General features: G+C 57.3%; 1 pseudogene; it reads left to right on the top strand.

Moving 5' to 3' along the window:
• The first annotated feature begins 867 nt into the window (after positions 1 to 867).
• Positions 868 to 5,932, top strand: LOC125088176 (ATP-sensitive inward rectifier potassium channel 12-like; annotated as a pseudogene).
• The last annotated feature ends 11,942 nt before the right edge of the window (positions 5,933 to 17,874 follow it).

The raw sequence follows: 17,874 nt of genomic DNA, 5'->3' as shown, positions 1-17,874 counted from the left end.
GGGGTCTCCGAGGAGTTTTTTCCCACTGTAGGCTTTGATCACGAGGTAGTGAGTGCCCCATCCCATGACATTTCAAGCATGGGCCCTGGGTCAGGGGCGCCTGTGAGGGGCTCACCTCTGCTTTCAGTGCCGAGATTCGGGGCTGTCTGTCTGTCTTACTGGCACACGGTTCGGGGCCTGAAGGACTGAGACGGGAACTCAGTGTCAGGCTTGTGGTTTGACCCTGGGGCCTGGGGACAGGGGTCGGTTTCTCTTCCACATTCTAGACTGGGAACTTGCTGCTTAGGGCCATGTGACCCTGGGCAAGTGACTCAGTCTGAGTTTCAGTTTCTTCATCTGGAAAATGGGGATAATAGTCATAAGGTTGTTGCAGGAATTAAGTGAGGTCACTGGGGCTCCTCGAACTGGGCCGGGCACGCAGAGAGCACACAGCAGGCATTGGTCAGTGCGCTCCTGCCTCCGAAGCGCTCCGGCCAGTGGAAAGGCCTGGGGTGGGCTTCACCTCCTCCTGCTCTTGTAGCTAGTGCTTTCTTGACATCTGAGACTGGGGCCCCCGCCTTGCCCTCTTTCTCTGCTGGATGTTGCCGAAACCTGAGGTGCCCAGAGCCTCAGGGGACAGGCCATGGGGTGTCCTGCTCCATCCGGAGGCACCTCCTGGTGACTTCTGGGCCCCATCTTTGGGTCATATGGTTGCTGCCTCTCTAAAAGCTCCCAGCCCAGGCCCTGTTGAGCTCCAAACGCCCCAGTGGCTGGGAGTCTGTCTGTGTCCACAGAGCTGTGGCTGGCAGAGAAGTGGGCTCAAGAGACAGCAGGGCTGGGGACAGCTTCTCCATCTCCCGGAGGTATCTGGGTCTGTGCATTGCACCGTCCCCTTCTCTGCCTGCTGGACTTGCCTCGCTACCCACCTTCAGTGTCGAAGTCACCTCGTCTAGCTCAGGTAGCTCACCCCGGAGCCTCTCTCCCACTTCCCTCCAGACAACGCCTCGGGTCCCCACTGGGCGATCTGGGCATCTACCAATAGTGATCCTAACCCTTGCCTTTACTGTCTCATCCAAGCCCATGAACTGCTTTGTGACCTGGGACAGGTCTCAGCCTCAGTTCTCAAATCTATGAAATGGGGAGCTGGTCTCCTTACTTGCTGAGGCCTCTTGTAGCAAAACAAATCTAATAACATTTCTTTTCTGATCTAACTGTATGCATCCACTGAGCAAGACTGTACGCAACCGGCCTACATATCCCTGGTTGGGGATGTTGTCTGACATTTCTTTTTTTTTTTTTTTTTTTTTAAGATTTTATTTATTTTATTTGACAGACAGAGATTACAAGTAGGCAGAGAGGCAGGCAGAGAGAGAGAGGAGGAAGCAGGCTCCCTGCTGAACAGAGAGTCTGATGCGGGGCTCGATCCCAGGACCCTGGGATCAAGACCTGAGCTGAAGGCAGAGGCTTTAACCCACTGAGCCACCCAGGTGCCCCTGTCCCACATTCCTTAAATCGAGTCTTAAAGATGTCAAGGCTGCATGACCTTCTTGCCACACCTGTGTTTGCCTATGTGGAGTGTCCTTGGGACGATTGTCAAGTTTGTGGTGCTGGGGTTTTTACTCATGGGTCCTCTTCCGGATCTTTCTTTGTGGAGCTGCATTCACCAAGAGCCTGGGAGGGACTCCCCACACCCCTAGCATCACATGCACACACACACACACACACACACACACACACACACACACACGCACGCACACGTACATGCATACATATACACACATGGCAGGACGGGACCATGGAAAGCTGAGGACTGGACCAATACCTGGAGCTCCAACTCTGTCTCTAAACCTTAGTTTCTGGGTGACTGCTCATAGTCTCAGTTGCTAGCTGAGAAACAAGGGAGTAAGTGTGAACGTGAACCTATTGATTTTCTGTGTGGTTTGAGGGGGAACATCAACAGAAGAGGGGTTTCCCAAGCCTGCGTGACACAGTCTGGGTGGGTCCCCAGTGCCCAGCCCAGGGAGAAACACCAGGAGTCACCGCAGTTCCCATCCCGGCCTGGGGAGCTGGCCAGGTGTGGGGCTCCCCAGCTGATGGGAGCAGAGTGCCGGGCTGGGCTCTCTGGCCTTTGATTCTTCTGATTCTCTCCCTTGCAGGACTCGAGCTGCTCAGAGCCCCAGTTGGAGCAGCCATGACCCACTGGACGTCCCTCCAGGCATCCAGGCCACATAAACTTGCCCCCTGAGGTCCAGTGGCCTGCCGCCAGCATCTAAGTACCCGGGCCCTGGCCTCCTCTGCCTGGAGGGCCCAGGAATCTGGGGTCGAGCCATCTTCTTGGCGCAGTACCCGGGGTCCCCACCACCCCCGGCTCCCTGCCTCCTGGCCCAGGCAGAAGCAGCGTCCACCAGCACAGCCCCAGGCCTCAGCTCCTCAGACCTATGGTGAGGTGGTCAGCTGGAGTAGCTGTGGGGGGGCGGTGGCAGTGTGAGAAGAGGCCTCCACAGAGCCTGATGTGCCCACGGCAGGAGACCTCGCATTAGCTAGACTGGTTCAAATTTCCGTTCTCCTGCTTATAGGCTGTGTGGCTTTGGGGAAGTCACTTAACCTCTCTGAATCTCCATTCATGGTAGAAGCAATGATGGCAGCCACCTTCTTGGGGTTTTGCAAGAATAATCTAAGACCATTTGCTAATGTGTCTGGCCTGCTTTCTCTGCAGTTTGAGGAGTGGGCAGTAAGGGCCGTGAGTGTTACATACGAGCCTGCTCTGGGGATTCAGAAGCATCTGGTAATGGAGACAGACCCTAGGAGGGATGTGCAGCCTGGCTGCTCATGTGGACTTCTCCCTCACCTGTCTCCCAGGTGTTCGAAGCAGAGGTCAGATATTGTGCTCTCTCTGAGGCCCTGGCTGCACCTGGTCACACAGACAGGGGCTAAATCCCAGTGTTGCCTCCCCCTGGTTGTGTCACTTCTAGTTTCTGGGTTTCTGGTGGGTGCTCGGCCACCTGCCTCTGCTTCTGGACCACTGCCCTGGGACTTCTTATCTGGGGCCTCATTGTCTTCTGGGCACTTGAGGGCTCCCAGCTTTGTCTACACTGCCCTCCCGGTGTGATCAGGTGGGGATTTGGGGTGGATGGGGTCCCCAGTGGTGGAGAGGAGTATGCCCGACTCAGCATCCTGGCCAGGCCAGCCGGCCAGGGTTCTCCCCCTCCTTCCAGCTCAGCCCTGCTGAGCCAGGCTGAGGGCCTGAGCACCTGCAGCCCTGACGCTAAGGGCTAGGTGGCCTCAGTGCCCACAGTCCAGGCGGCACCATGGCCTCTGGCCTGCAGGTGCCTCGGTCTGGCACCAACAGTCCAGCCCGGACCCAGGAGGCCCTGGGGGAGGGGCCGCTGCCAGCCCGTCTGGGGGCTGAACGTGGGGTATGGGCCTGAAAGCAGTGTGTCCGGCTGCAGGTGTCATGCCGTGGGATGCCTGAGACAGCTTGGTGTGCGTACATGTGTGTGTGTGCATGTGTGCGACAAGCCCACCAAGTGCTCCCCTGAATGGGCCAAGAACAGTGGCGCTCTGAGTGTTCCCTACATGCTGTCATTTAGAGCTGAAAAAGGCAGTGATGGGAAGGCCACTGGGATGGGGTCAGTCAGTGACCCCTCTGGGCACTGACCCATGGACCCCCTCCTAGTTATGGATGGAGGCTGTGGTATATGGGTGCTTAGAGTGGGTGCCATGGGGCACAGGGCTCGAGCATCAGGAGGGCATCCTCGGGGCCAGGCTCTGCTCGAGGCCCGGGGGGTAAGACAGCAGTGAACCACACAGCAAACTCACGACGCTCGGGAGGCCAGTGGTCTCACAGTGGGATCGGTGGGTGAGTGCAACCCCAGGCCTGTCCTTCCCGTTACTGTTACTACTGTTACAGTGTCAGAGGTCGGTGCTTTGGGGTTACCATGAGGACCTGGGTGAGGGGTTACAGTCTCCCATGGGTTCAGGAAACTGCTCCTGGGCACGGAGGCCAGGGACTGAGGGAGGTGAGGCAGCAGGAGGGTGTCTGGACCGAGAGTGTGAGGGCCCGTCCTGAGGAGCAGTGCACAGGCTGGGAGCTGTAGCGGGTGAGAGGAGGCGCCTGGGCCTGAGAGCTGAGGGGCCCCGGACTCCATTCACGTGGACCTCGCAGGTGCCAGCAGAGACTGGCTTTGAGCAGAGGACAGCCAGGTTCCCCCACTGCCTCTGGACCGGGGTGGGGGCTGGAGCACAAAGGCTGGCGAGGTGGCCGCCATGCTGGTCCAGGTGGGTGATGACAGGGACTCAGGCCACGGCGGTGGGAGAAGAGGTAGGATTGTAATACACTTTGGAAGCAGAGCCTTTGTTGGGGGGTGCTCACATGGGCTGAGGATGAAGCCAAGGCTTTTGGCCAGAGCTCCTGGGAGGCTCCAGGTCTGTTTTCCAAGCCGAGAAGGAGGGTGAGGGGCTGGGTGAGGAGGGAGATGGAGAGCTCAGTGGGGGGTGAGTTAGGGTGCAGACAGCCACCCGCCAGGCCCAGGGCCCCAGGTGTGGATAGAAGCCTGGGCCGGGCTGGCCTGTTCCGCCAGCCCCTCTGTCTTCTCTGTTGCAGGAGCCCGCCCCCCGTGGAGCCAGCCCGGGGGCGAGCCAGGGCCCCTCCATCCCCGGGATGTCCCTCGGCCGGCAGGGCCAACCCCTACAGTATCGTGTCATCGGAGGAGGACGGGCTGCACCTGGTCACCATGTCGGGGGCCAACGGCTTCGGCAACGGCAAGGTGCACACGCGGCGCCGGTGCGGAACCGCTTCGTCAAGAAGAACGGCCAGTGCAACATCGAGTTCGCCAACATGGATGAGAAGTCGCAGCGCTACCTGGACAACATGTTCACCACCTGCGTGGAAATCCGCTGGCACTACATGCTGCTCATCTTCTCGCTGGCCTTCCTCGCCTCCTGGCTCCTGTTCGGCGTCATCTTTTGGGTCATCGCCGTGGCGCACGGCGACCTGGAGCCGGCCGAGGGCCGTGGCCGCACGCCCTGCGTGATGCAGGTGCACGGCTTCATGGCGGCTTTCCTCTTTTCCATCGAGACGCAGACCACCATCAGCTACGGGCTGCGCTATGTGACGGAGGAGTGCCCAGTGGCCGCGTTCATGGTGGTGGCGCAGTCCATCGTGGGCTGCATCATCGACTCCTTCATGATCGGCGCCATCATGGCCAAGATGGCTCGGCCCAAGAAGCGGGCGCAGACGCTGCTGTTCAGCCACAACGCTGTGGTGGCCCTGCGTGACGGCAAGCTCTGCCTCATGTGGCGTGTGGGTAACCTGCGCAAGAGCAACATTGTGGAGGTGCACGTGCAGGAGGCTCATCAAGCCGCGGGTCACTGAGGAGGGGAAGTACATCCCGCTGGACCAGATCAACATCGACGTCGGCTTTGACAAGGGCCTCGACCGCATCTTCCTTGTGTCCCGCATCACCATCCTGCATGAGATTGACGAGGCCAGCCTGTTTGGCAATCAGCCAGCAGGACTTAGAGACAGATGACTTCGAGGTCGTGGTCATCCCGGAGGGCATGGTGGAGGCCACGGCCATGACCACGCAGGCCCACAGCTCCTACCTGGCCAACGAGATCCTGTGGGGCCACCGCTTCGAGCCTGTCCTCTTCGAGGAGAAGAACCAGTACAAGATCGACAACTCCCACTTCCATAAGACCTACGAGGTGCCCTCCACACCCCACTGCAGCGCCAAGGACCTGGTGGAGCACAAATTCCTGCTGCCCAGTGCCAACTCCTTCTGTCACAAGAACAAGCTGGCTTTCCTGAGCTGTGATGAGAGGACGAAGCAGATGGAGACCAGGATGGCCATAGCCCCCAGGCCCGGCATGACTTTGACAGACCTCAGGCCGGTGGTGGCGGCCTCAAGCAGCGGCCTTACAGACGGGAGTCAGAGATCTGAGCCACCATGGGCCAAGGGCAGCATCCACCCCACCAGGGAAAGGCCTGGTGTCCCTCGAGGGCCCTGGGTTTGAGCAGAACAGGCCAGGTGCCCCGGTTGCAGACTCAGTAGTGTTTTAGATGTTTTGTTTCTTCACAGTGGACTGGGAAGGTTGGCAGGAGAATGGGTGACCAAAGCGGGCCGCCGCTGGCCTCAGAGGCCGGAGCTGGTGCAGGGAGGTAGCCTCTTGGGGTCCGGGCCAGGAGCCAGGGGCTTCTGTCTGAGGCTAGAACTGCGGCCCAGAGATGTCTCAGTGGCCATCCAGCCTCTGTGGGTGAAGGCTGGCAGGCTGCAGGGCACCTCGCTGGTTTTTAACTTGGGGAGAAACACTGGTTTTGGCTTTTTAAACTGTAGCTTGAGTAAGACTGTTTACAAAAAAAAAAAAAATTAACACGTGATTGACAAAAAAATTTAATTTCTGGGGATTATAAAAATGGACAGTGAGAATTCCATTGGTCTGCCGAGATGCAGGCATTAGATGGGGGCTCCACGAGGTTCCCTGAGGCTGGACAGGCCTCTCCTCCGTGAAGGCCAAGTGTGTGCTGGGCGGCGCCATCCGCACGTGCAAGCACGGGGCTCATCTCTGGTTCCTTCTGCTCACGGGCGGATTGGATGATGTTTGTGATGGAAAATCCAAGACCATGTTAATGATCATAATAAAAGCTTTCCAGAGTCACAGAGATGAGGCTAGGGGCTGGGAAAAAAAAACTAGTTTGAGCTTTTTTGTACCTTAGAGGTGCGTCTCAGGGCTGGATATGGGACCTGCCTGCCATGGAGGGTCCGCTCTCCCCACCCCCACCAGATTTTCCTGTTTTCCTTCTCTCCTTTTCTGCCCAATAGCCTCCACCCTTTCCGCAGTGAGGGATGCTTGGAAAATGTTGGAGTAGATGGCTCCATGGGAAGGGAGAGAGGGTTCCCAGATGCCCAGGAAGCAGATTGGCCCTATTCCCATGGGACCCCAGTATGAGTCGTGCCTTAGGGACCCCAGGTGGACCAGCCCCAGTTGTTTCTGTTTTTCTCGGACTCACCGGTCCTCCCAGCTGCCCCCGATTCCACCATGAAGTCCGCACCAGCCTGTGTGTCTGCAGAGGTGGGCTGTCTTGGCCTGCTCTCTGCACCTGGGGCAGCCTAGGTGAGTACAGAGGAGTCCCAGCCTGGCTGTCCCCGCTGAAGGGCAGAGGAATGATCTTAGAAGAGGTGTGCAGTTGTCAGCCAAGATGACCGGGAGTGGCGCTTGCATCCAGGCAGCCTCATCAGGAAGAAGTTTGCAGCTATTGGCTCTGCTGGCCCAGAAGCAGGCCCCTGGGCCACGGGCTGCCCAGCGTGGGCTTGTTCTTGGTAGAGGACACAGCTGGCAGGGATGGAGCGGGCCAGGTCCTTCCCAGGACAGCTAAGAATTCTGTCCTCTCGAATGACCAGGCCTGGAAGGAAGTCCTTAATTAGAAAGCCCATATGTGTCTCCCTAGCCTGCCAGCCTCGGCCACCCCGAGCTGTGCCCTCCAAGATAGCTAGGCACCCAGGACCCTGGCCCAAGTGGGGAAACTGAGGCAGGCCGCAAGGTCACGCAGTCGGTGGGTGGGTCTTGGGAGGCCGGGGGAGGCCAGGGGCCTGGGGTGAGGGTTCTTGCCTCTCCCCTCCTCTTCTACCCATCCCCAGGGCAGCTGGAGACCTGGCCTGAGGTCGGAGGCCTTGGAGGGTCTGGGCATGAGCTATCGGTTCCCACCCATAGACACCCCGTGTCCGTGCCCTGAGGGATACCTGACTCCCAGCATCCTGCCCTAGCCTCAGGCCCCAGCCTCATCTCCTGCTGGGGTGCTTCAGGCCGCGGAGGTAGCTCTTTCTGCTCAGGATCTGCTGGGGGGGCCTCAGCTCCTTCCCAGCCCAGGGCCTGGCTTCCAGCCCTGAGCCTAGCTGGCTTTCTCCATTTCAGCTCTGGGGGCCAAGAGTAGAGTTGATATGGAAGGGCTCACCTGCCCGCCCCCTCCCAGACTGTCAGGCTGAACGGGGGAGGGATGAGATGGCCCCAGTCACTTGGGGCCGGCACAGGGGCCTGTGTTCTGCTCTGCCTGGCCGCAGGAGAGCCTTACAGGGCTGGGTGGGGCAGGCTTCCACTGCTACCATCTGGAGCAGAGCCCAGAGCCTCTGGGTCCCCCAAGGCCCCTGCCACCTCAGTGGCTTGGTGCACCTCCTCTCAGGCCTGCCCCCTCCCAGGCCCACGCAAGACAGTTCAGCCCCAGACCCTGCGGGAGAGCAGCCCTGAGCTGCCTTTCATCTCTCGCCAGAGGCAGATACTGCGTTTTCAAACTCTTCTGCCCTCTTTTTTTTTTTTTCTTCCCTGTATTTATTTATTTATTTATTGCTTGTGCTAAAGACCAAAATAGTCTCCCTTTTTAGTGCACTTGAAACGGGAGGGTGGATGGGAGGAGCCGTGTGTGTGCAGAGCAAGGATCCCGTTGTCCCTGGGGAGTGTGTGCTGGAGGGTGTGTGTGTGTGCCCATGTATGTGTGAGTGTGTGTGTGTGTGTGTGTGCGTGCATGTGTGTGTACATGTGTGTGTGTGGAGAGCACCAACCCTCTGAGTGTTCCACGTGCCATGTGTGGTGAGTGTGCTGAGCACAGGTGAGTGGGGAGCATTTGTGCACCTGGGTGTGTGTGTTGGGTGTGCGTGTGTGTGTGAGTGTACATGATATCTGGTCTGTGTGCTGTGCAGGTGTGTCTAGCCATATACTCCCACCCTCGCCCTCCCAGGCACTGGGATTTCCAAGAAGTTTCTCGACAGCCAGAGCCAGGAGGTGTGGAGGTTGGAGTGGGCCAAGAATGTGGCCTCTGGTGCCCTCCTCCCTGACACACTGAGCTGCTTACGTGGGAAAGGGTCTGTGCTTGCGCTGTGTGTGTGTGTGTGTGTGTGTGTGTGAGTGAGCACCAAGTGTGTGGCATCACATGCACCATCATCTCATCTCTGTACAATCGTATGTGTGCAAATATAGCTTTGCCTGAGTGCAGGAGCGTGTGGACCCACAGTTCGTGGGAGTGCTGTGCAGGTGTGTGCCCATGAGGATCTTCCTGTGTGTGTGAGTCTGGGCTGACGACATATATGCGGTATGTGTGTATAGTACACACATGCATAGCTCTCTGTGTATTTGCCCACAGGTGCATGTGTGTGAGTGTGTGTTTTATATGCAGGTTTGGTGTACTGTTCGCCAGGCTATGGGGCCAGGCACACAGGGCGCAGGACGGACACCAGCTGTGGCCATGGGCACGGCTGAACCCAGCAGTCCTGCCGGCCCTGTGCCCTGATTATGTCCACATGGGAAAGTGTGGAATGTGTGTGCCTCCATGAGGCTTTTGTTCACATGGACACGAGGTCCTATCTGCGTGTGTGGGTGAGTGCTGCATACGGACGGTGTCTGCATGTGTGTGTGTGTCCCCGTGAACATGCAGGTGCACGTGGTGCATTTGGTGCACAGGGCTGGTGCCTGCTTGCTGGGGGCTGTACTCATAGGCGCGTGGGAGCACATCGGGTCCCAGGAATGTGTGCACACGAACGTCTATGGAAGTGGTGTGTCCGCGTGCATGCCTGCGCGTGCTGCTTGGGACATGGTGGCTGCCCCCCGTGACCTGCTGGTGCTGTGCCCCCTGGTCCCTGCCTGCCCGAGGGTCCTGGCAGGGTCCGGACACCGGGAGCGGTGGCCTGATGAGAAGGAGGCCCCTGCACAGGGGTATCTGCCCTGCGTGAGGTCATAGAATGTCAAATCTATTTTAAATGGTGAAACTGGAGAATTTTCATGTTATTTTCAATACATAGCGGTATCTGAAGACATAGGCCAAGAGACTAGGCCACATTAAATGCATTTTGATCTCTTTGAGTGCCACTGTGTGGAGATGTGTGTTTGAAAAATCCCTGCCTGGTGTTCCTGGGCTCGGTCAGCCCACTGTGACCCAGAGCCTGGGGGGCCAGGGTGGGGTTGGGTCCGGTGGGAGCCCTGGGAGAGAAGACAGAGCCCCGCCTGCTTGCAGACCCCAGCAAGTTCTTCCAGCTGGGACATGCCCCCGCGGGTCCCTGTGATCACGCACCCTCTCCCGCAGAGGCCCTGGAGTGCGCCCTCCCACCTCCTCATGCTGGATGTGATACTTCCCCAGCTGTGTGACCTTGGGCCACTTCCCTGTCCTCCCTGGGCCCACACGCCCCCCTTTTACTTCCTTCTGCTGAGATTCAGGGCATGCGTCCACATGCGGCTGTGTGCTGCGTGTGGGAGAGCAGTCGCTCTTTCTGAGGACTCCATCGTGGGAGACCCCCACCAGCCCTGATTCTCACCACAGTGACAGGACAGAAAGCCGCGGTGGGCAGGCAGAGGGCCTACGGACCCCTCCTCCAGCCTGGCACGGTGACAGGGAGGAATTGGAGTGGTGTTCTCCCTGGAGAGGCCGAGATGAGGAGGGCCACAGGGCAGACAGGGGCTGCCTGCAGGGACAAGAGGACACGCAGGGAGGAAGACATGCGAGGCCCATCTAGGGGAAAGGAGAATTTTATCTGTACCAAGCACTCCGTCTCTGGGGTGTCAGTGGCCTTCTGGCAGAGGCCCACAGGGAGAAAATTCTTTCCTTTGCCCCAGCTCGTTCCCTCACTTGAGAACTTCTCTGCATCAGTGAAGGACCCCAGGGACACTTCATTCTGTAGTATTCAGGGGATGATTCAGGATAAGGAGCTCAGGCAGAGGTACCATGCAGGGATAAAGGACAGGAGGTCGGGAGGGGCCGGGGGCAGGTCACAAAGGCTTCTTGGAGGTTGTTCGTCTGGGTTGAACCTGGAAACAGGACGACCCTGAAGGTAGTTGGCTTGATCTGGGGGTGGCGATGGGGGTGGGGATCCCCGCTCCTAGTCCCAGAGCCCTCCTAGATACCCCAATACTGGAGTCTAAGCCAGTTGGGGCCAATGAGCCATGGCCTCCCCAGTCCCCTGAGCACTAATTCCTGCAGACACGTGTGGGGCCCCAGTCAGCACAGGATAAATGTCTATGACTCCAATCAGGCGGCACTGGAGTTCAGCAGTCTTGAGGTACCTATTGTCCTGCCTGTGACCTTCAGTCAGATCCCAGGTCACTCTCTTGCTTGGTGACCTGTACTGGATTCCTTTACCCCTGTGCTCTCAGTCTCCCTGTCTATAAAAAAAGCGGGGGGGGGGGGGTATTCATAAGATATGCTAGCTCTCACCCTTGTGGAAAGAACGAGAAGGAGCAAGAAAGGACTCAGCAGCCACCTAGCACATACTGGGCTGGAACCCTAGAGGTGGGGTGGGAGCCCGTGAAGGTGGCTCCTGGTTGCCACACCAGAGTGGGTGCAGTGAGCCTGTAACTTACCCTGCGCTTTCCTGCCTCCCTGAGGATGAGATGAGTCCAACTCGGAATCTGCTTTAAAAAAGGTAGAAAGGGGGAAGGGGGTGGAGAACTCGGTGATGAGTGTTTGTTGAGCACTCCCTGAGTTCACATGGGAGGTCCCCAAAGGACCGGGTGCACCTGTTTTAGAGGAAATCAGTCCAGGGACACTAAGAGACTTTCCAGAGAGGTGAGTTATCGGATCTGGGATCTGATCCAGGCCTGAGTCCCCAAGAACTCCTTCATTTGACCCAGATGCCACTACCCTCACAGGCACTGAACTGCCCTGGGCCCTCTTCTGCCCCCCAGCGGCCAGTGTTGGGCTTAGCTTCTCAGCCAGTGGAAGGATGATAGATAGCCCTGCCAGAGGGCCTGCCCTGGACTCAGTTTATCCTTTCAAAAGTTCATCTCCTGCAGTGGAGGGCCTCAATGACTCGGAAGGGAATCTGGGTTTCCCCTCAATGTGAAAGTGCCAAGATCAGCGCTGTCTGCAACCCAGGAATAGTGGGGGGCTTCAAAGGGTATACCCTATCATACTACAGCCCACCATCCACCCAGCACCAGGGTGGTCTTAAAGTCAGAATCAGGCCCTGTAACCCCACTGCCTGCAGCCCTCCCTGGCTTTCTGCTCCACTGAAAATAAACCCAACTGCTTTTCCAGCCTTTGAAGTCCTGTTCCATCTTGGCCTGACCTCACCCAGCTAATCCTCTTCTCCCTTTCCCCCTGCCCCTCTGCTCTAGGCACCTCACCTCCTGATAGTGCTTTGAGAACACTACATTTTCCTCTTCACCCCAGGACTTTTGCATATGTTATTCCTCTGCCCAGAGCACGTCCCCTTCAGATCTACCTCCTCCTTGTTCCAGCCTAAGCCTTCCCTGTCCCAGGGTAAGGTAATCCATGAAGGCAGGGATTGTCATCTCTTTCACTCGCAGCTGGGTCTACAGGGCAGGCTGTGGTATGTACCTCATGTGTATTTGCCTCATGGATGCTTGGGAGGATGGAGTACAGGTTCAGTGGGCCAGCTCCGCAGAGGGGTCTGCGGGTCTCACCAACCTACAGCCCTCACTTCTTCCCACTGACCCAGCTTGGGCAGAGCCGACTGTGCCAAGCAGTGGCAGTATGGAGCGATCCCTGAGTGGTAAAGGGACACATGCAGGGTGCCACGGGAGGAAAACCAGGGGAGGCCTGATTAGGGGAACCAAGGTGGGTCCCCCAAGGAAGTGACATTTCTTCTGAGATCTAAGGGATGAGTCAGACTTTTCCAAGTTTGTGAGGAGTTCCCAAGGAAAGGGGTTGACACAAGCCAAGGCCCTGGGGTGGGAGAGAGCACAAGAAGGAAAAGGAAACAGCTTGCTGGGGGTGGGTTGTGGGGAGGGGCAGGGAAGACCATGGCGGGGCCCAGCCCCTCTTCCTGGCACTCAGTGGCTCTCAGGCCATGTCACAGCCTCACTGCATCTCCCTCCTGCAATGTCAGCCTCTGGAGAGCAAGCACCGTTGTTCTCCCTGGTTCACGGCTGTGCCCAGCGCCCAGAATGTCGAGACCCGGTACCCAGTAGGTGCTGTCAGTCGAGTCTCCCGCAGCTGTGAAAGGACCCATAGGTCAGCGGTCAGCAAGGCTGCTGTCAGCCGTATCCCTGCACCAGCAGATCTCCAGCCTTGGGGTGTAGGGACCCGCTGCACACAGGCTTTTACAGTCTTCTGTGCTATAAAAGCAAATTCAATTAAAATTTTGAAATGCACAAAATAAAACACATAGGTTACATGGGAAACCCATTTCGTTGACTCACAATCATCACCGTAAGAGTGAATACATACGTGGTGTGCTAGCAGCTGTTTCCTCCCCCACCGCCCCTGACTGAGAGCACCCCCACCATGCCCAGGGGGCTTCCTTGCTGCCATCTTCCCTGGGGGCTGAGCTCCCAGCAGCACCGAGGGACGGGGCGATGCCCCCCATTCCGCAGGTGGTGCAAGGGCCGCCCTTGGTTGCCTCCATCATAAAAGGAAGGGAAGGCTAACTTTCTCTTGGAGGTCAAGCAACGTGGAAATGTAAAGTCTTCACATCCAAGTGAATGCAGCCTTTATTTAATTCACGGGCCTTGAGTGCATGGAGGCCCCGGCTCAGGGCCCTGCAGTTTCCGTTTGGGGACTGGCTTGCTGCTGGGAGGCAGGGAAGGCAAACTCTGTCTGCAAAGGATGTGCGAGTAAATATTTCAGAAATGTGCAGGCTGTGAGGTCTCTGTCGAAGCTGCTGGTGCTGTGGGACAAAAGCCGCTGGAGACGGCATATACACTAGTGGCTTCCAATAAAATCCATTAGCTATTAGGGAGTGTGTTCCAATAAAACCTCATTTATGGACACTGACATTTGAATTTCATAGTATTTTCCCATGACATGAAATACGACTCCCCTTTCGATTCCTTCCCCCATGGTTAAGAAATGCAGTAACCAGTCTCAGCCAGAGGGCCCACCAAAGGCAGGCAATGGGCTGCGAGCGGCGGGTGCATCAGAAGCCTCACCTTCTGCCGTGGGCAGGCCTGGGACAGGCCGGAAACGTCTCCAACAAGTTCCCAGCTGGGGCTCTGCTGCTGTGGGGACCCCACTCTGAGAATGGCTCTTCCTTGTCCAGGGAGATCCCTGTAGTGCCAGGGAGATGGAGCCCCAGAGGTCTGGGAGTGAAACCCCTACCCTAGGCTGTCATCCCCCTTCCAGGTGGGGATTTGCGGGCCTGTCCCTATGGAGATGCACTCGTCGGTGATGCAGGAGAGGAAACATCTTCTTCCCTCTGTCCTCTTAGGTTCTCTACCTGCTGCTCTGCAGATGAGATGGACAAGAGATGAGTACAGAGAGCAAAGCAGACAGGTGTTTATTAACCTGTGTGTCAGACATGCACGGGAAGTCAGGGATGAGGAGCTCAAAAGGACACTGAGACAGCACCCCAGAAATGCGGTACAGATGAGGAAATGAGTTCAAGGAGCAGAGGAGTTAGCCATCAGCCTGTCTTGTGGCTCAAGCCAGATTTTTGATGCCCCTTTCTCTCTCCTCACGCCCTGCTCTAGCATCACATGCTGACCTTTTTAATCTCTACAACTTGTTTAGTCCGAATCTGTTTCTCCGTCCCGCTGCTGCTGCCTGCTCCAGGCCTCCATCGGTGCTTCTTGGATGACTGCTGGTCTCCTCTCTGGCTCCCAGGCCCCTCCTGCTCTTCTTCACCTGGGCAAGGTGTTCAAGTCCCCCGGCTCTGGGTCGGGGGGCACCGGGCTCCCTGACCCCCATGGGTCCCCTGAGGCACGTGCATAAGAGGTTCCAGCAGGTGGAGAGTTTGGCTGGACAAAAAGGAGCAGATTGGTGACCTGCCGCCATGTTCCATCCTCCCGGACGCTGCCAGCTGCAGCCCCTCCTTGGGCCCCGTCTGCAGTCTGACTTCAAGCAGTGATGCTTTCTTATGCCTCAGAGATTTGGGCTGGCCCAGGGGCTGGAGAGCTCTTTCTTTGCCTTCCTGGATCAATGCTGAGATCATTGCTAAGGCCTGGGGCCATTCTCACTTCCGGCTGAGGCTTGATACCGAGGTCGAGCGGGAACTCCCAGAGGGCAGCTCTGGGCTGGGGCCAGCCCCCAGGCCAGCTTCTGCATCAATGCAGTTGCACAATTGTTACGCGACACAAACCCAGCGCTGCCGCTCACAACCAAGACACCCGGGCAGTCTCTGAGGCCTGTGGCCTCTCCTCGCTGCCTTGGGGCTCCGGAGGGAGCTGCCCACGGACTTGATGGGGTGAGATCTGCAGCACAAGCAGAACAAGCAGTATAGGATGGGGGGGGAATGGGGGGCCCAAATGGGGGCTGATTCTGCAGGTGCCAACAACTTGTGAACTCAGTGATGAGCTAGAACATGTTTGAAAGGTGGTACAACCTCCTACCAACACAGGCACACAAATGTGTGCACACACTAGGCACACACGCACGCATATAACTGTGAATGGAATATTACACAGCCATGAACAAGAATGGCCTCCTGATGCATGGAGCAGCGCAGACAAGCTCAGTTACAATGTCAAATGAAAGGATCCAGACGCAAAAGGACACATGTTGTTGAAGTTCATCCATATGAAATTCTAGACTAGGCATTAATCTGTGGTGCTAGACATTAGGATCCTGGTTGCCTGCGGGAGCAGGTGGGCCACTGACTGACTTTCTTTTTGGAGCAGGTGGCTGGAGCTGGACTTGGAGGACAAGCAGTTCCTGCATCGGGAGGAAGGGTCTGACAAGGGAGGTTCCGTGTCCATGTGTCCTGCTCAGCAGAGGGTGGGTTTCACAGTTAAAATTTGGGGTGAATGATTTGCCGAAGGTCACACTGTCCTGCCTTTTTTGCTGGCCACTGTTGGCAGCTGTCACCCTGGGGGCCGAGGCTGCAAGGGGCAGGCAGAGAGAGGCCAGGAGGCTGGTGGCTGGGCTGGGGCTATGCTGGCTGCCGGTAGAGGACGGGGAGCTGGTGGTCAGAAGGGTGAGTCTGGAGTGACCTGGTGTGGTGAGCCCCTCACTGAGACAGGTGTGAGGGAAGGGACACATGACACTCAAGACCCTCACTGTTCAGAGACATGGACAGTCTGCTTACCATGGGCTTTGGCCCTCCCAGGAACGACTCAGCACAAACAGGTGCCCCCATCACCCCCCCACCCCTGCCGCCGACCCCTCAGAACAAGGCCCACTTGCCCTGTCCCCATGGAAGAATAGCTGGGCTCAGCTGCTGGGGCCTGATGGGCAGGTGATGGAAGGTGCATCAGTAAATTCTACTAAACAGTCTTGTTTGGGGTTGGGGGGGCGGTCAGTGAGCCCAGCTCCTCCCAGGGAGAGGACCCAGCATCCCAATTCTGAGACAAGTGCCCCAGATGGCCACGAGGCCCCAGCCCATGCAGTTCCAACCATAGAGGTTGAACTGGGCTGGGGTCATTTCTTGAACCTCCTGTTACCCCGCCCCTGTCCGCCCAGCCAGGAGGCCCCATGGAGCATGGGAAAGTTCAGGTGGCTTGAACCAGGACCCGTTCAGGGGCAAGGACTGTCAGTGTGGCTTTTGTTCATTCAGCGGATGGGGCTCCTTCCGCGCCTGGCCTAGGCGGGGATAAATGCCAAAAGGAGGCTAGAAACCAAGTGGGTGGCAGAGGTGAAGTGCAGCTGACAGCACCCTTGGCCTTGAGAGGTGACCCTCATACCAGCCCTGAAAGCTCCCAGGGAGTGTGAACGGGCTCTGAAGTCCAACTCCCGGGGTGTGAACCTGGCTTTACCCCTCCCTCACTCGGTGTCCCCAGCCCAGGATCTCATTTCTCTGTGCCTCAGTTTTTCTCCTCTGCAAAATGGGGCTGATAATGACTAAGTTGTATGAGGATGAAATAAGTAAGAACCAGCAGCCCGCAGAGGGGCCACGTAAGTCTGGGCGCGCTCTCTCTCATCGCCTTTATCTGGTGTCGAGCACCCACAGTGGGAGCGGCCTGGGGCTGGTGCTCCTGGGCTGGAGGAGCAGAAGGAAGGCAAGGGTGGCTGCAACCATTAGCCCCAGGGACAGAGTTTGACCAGGAGGAGGGATGGGCTGGGGTGGGGTCCACTGACGGGGTCCAGGTATGATGGGAGCAAGAAGGCCCGTGAAATGGCTTCTTCTCTAGAAGGTCACTCCACCTGCTGAGGGGGAAGTGGCCTCTGGGAGGAGCAAGGAGGGGATTTGGGCCCAGGCTTAGGAGGCTGCATGGTGGTTGGGCTGAGGGGACCCGTGGGGGCAATGGCTGACCCTGTGGGTTTTGGTGTGAACCTCCAGCTGGGTGGGGAGGAGCAGACTTGGGCTGACAGATGGCATCTCTGGACATTTTGAGATGCCAACAAAGGGCACGGGGACTTTGGAAGGCAGATTGGCACTTTCTTATAAAGCTATACCTATATTTAGTATAAGATTGAACCATTCCTCTTGTACACGCAGCCCGAGAGACATGAAGACTCATTTTCACACAAAAACCTGTAAGTGGATGATTATAAGAGCTTTATTCGTGATTGCCCAAACCAGGAAGACACCCGGATGCTTCTCTCACCTGCACGTGAGTGACCACACTGTGACCTGTCCCCGTGGTGGAACCATCCGGAGCAACGAGAAGGAACAGCTGTTGCTCCCTGGTGTGACCTGAGGCTTCCCAAGTGCGTGCTGCTGAGAGACAGAAGCCAGACTCAGAAGGATCCTGTGTGTCTGGCATTCTGGAAAAGCCCCAACTACAGGCATGGAAGAAACATCAGTGGTTGCCAGGCCGTAGGGGTGGGGTACCGAGTCCAGGAGGCAGGGCTCCAGTGGGATGGGAGACGATTTGAGGGGTGACAAAAGGCTGTATGTCACGATTGTCGGTGGGCCACAGATGTGCTCAATTACTCAAGACCCACGGGACTCCACACAATGAGGAGTAAATATCAGACAGTGGTACCTTATTAAAAAAAAATAAATAAAGGGGAAGAAAAAGCAGTTGCCAACCCTACTTGCGCACAGAGACATCAACGTGTCAGATTTTGGAGAAGAG

The sequence above is a fragment of the Lutra lutra genome, chromosome 16, assembly GCF_902655055.1.
Source record: "Lutra lutra chromosome 16, mLutLut1.2, whole genome shotgun sequence".
Taxonomy (NCBI): domain Eukaryota; kingdom Metazoa; phylum Chordata; class Mammalia; order Carnivora; family Mustelidae; genus Lutra; species Lutra lutra.
The sequence above is the reverse complement of the archived record's forward strand: the minus strand, read 5'-3'. Positions and strand labels throughout refer to the sequence as shown.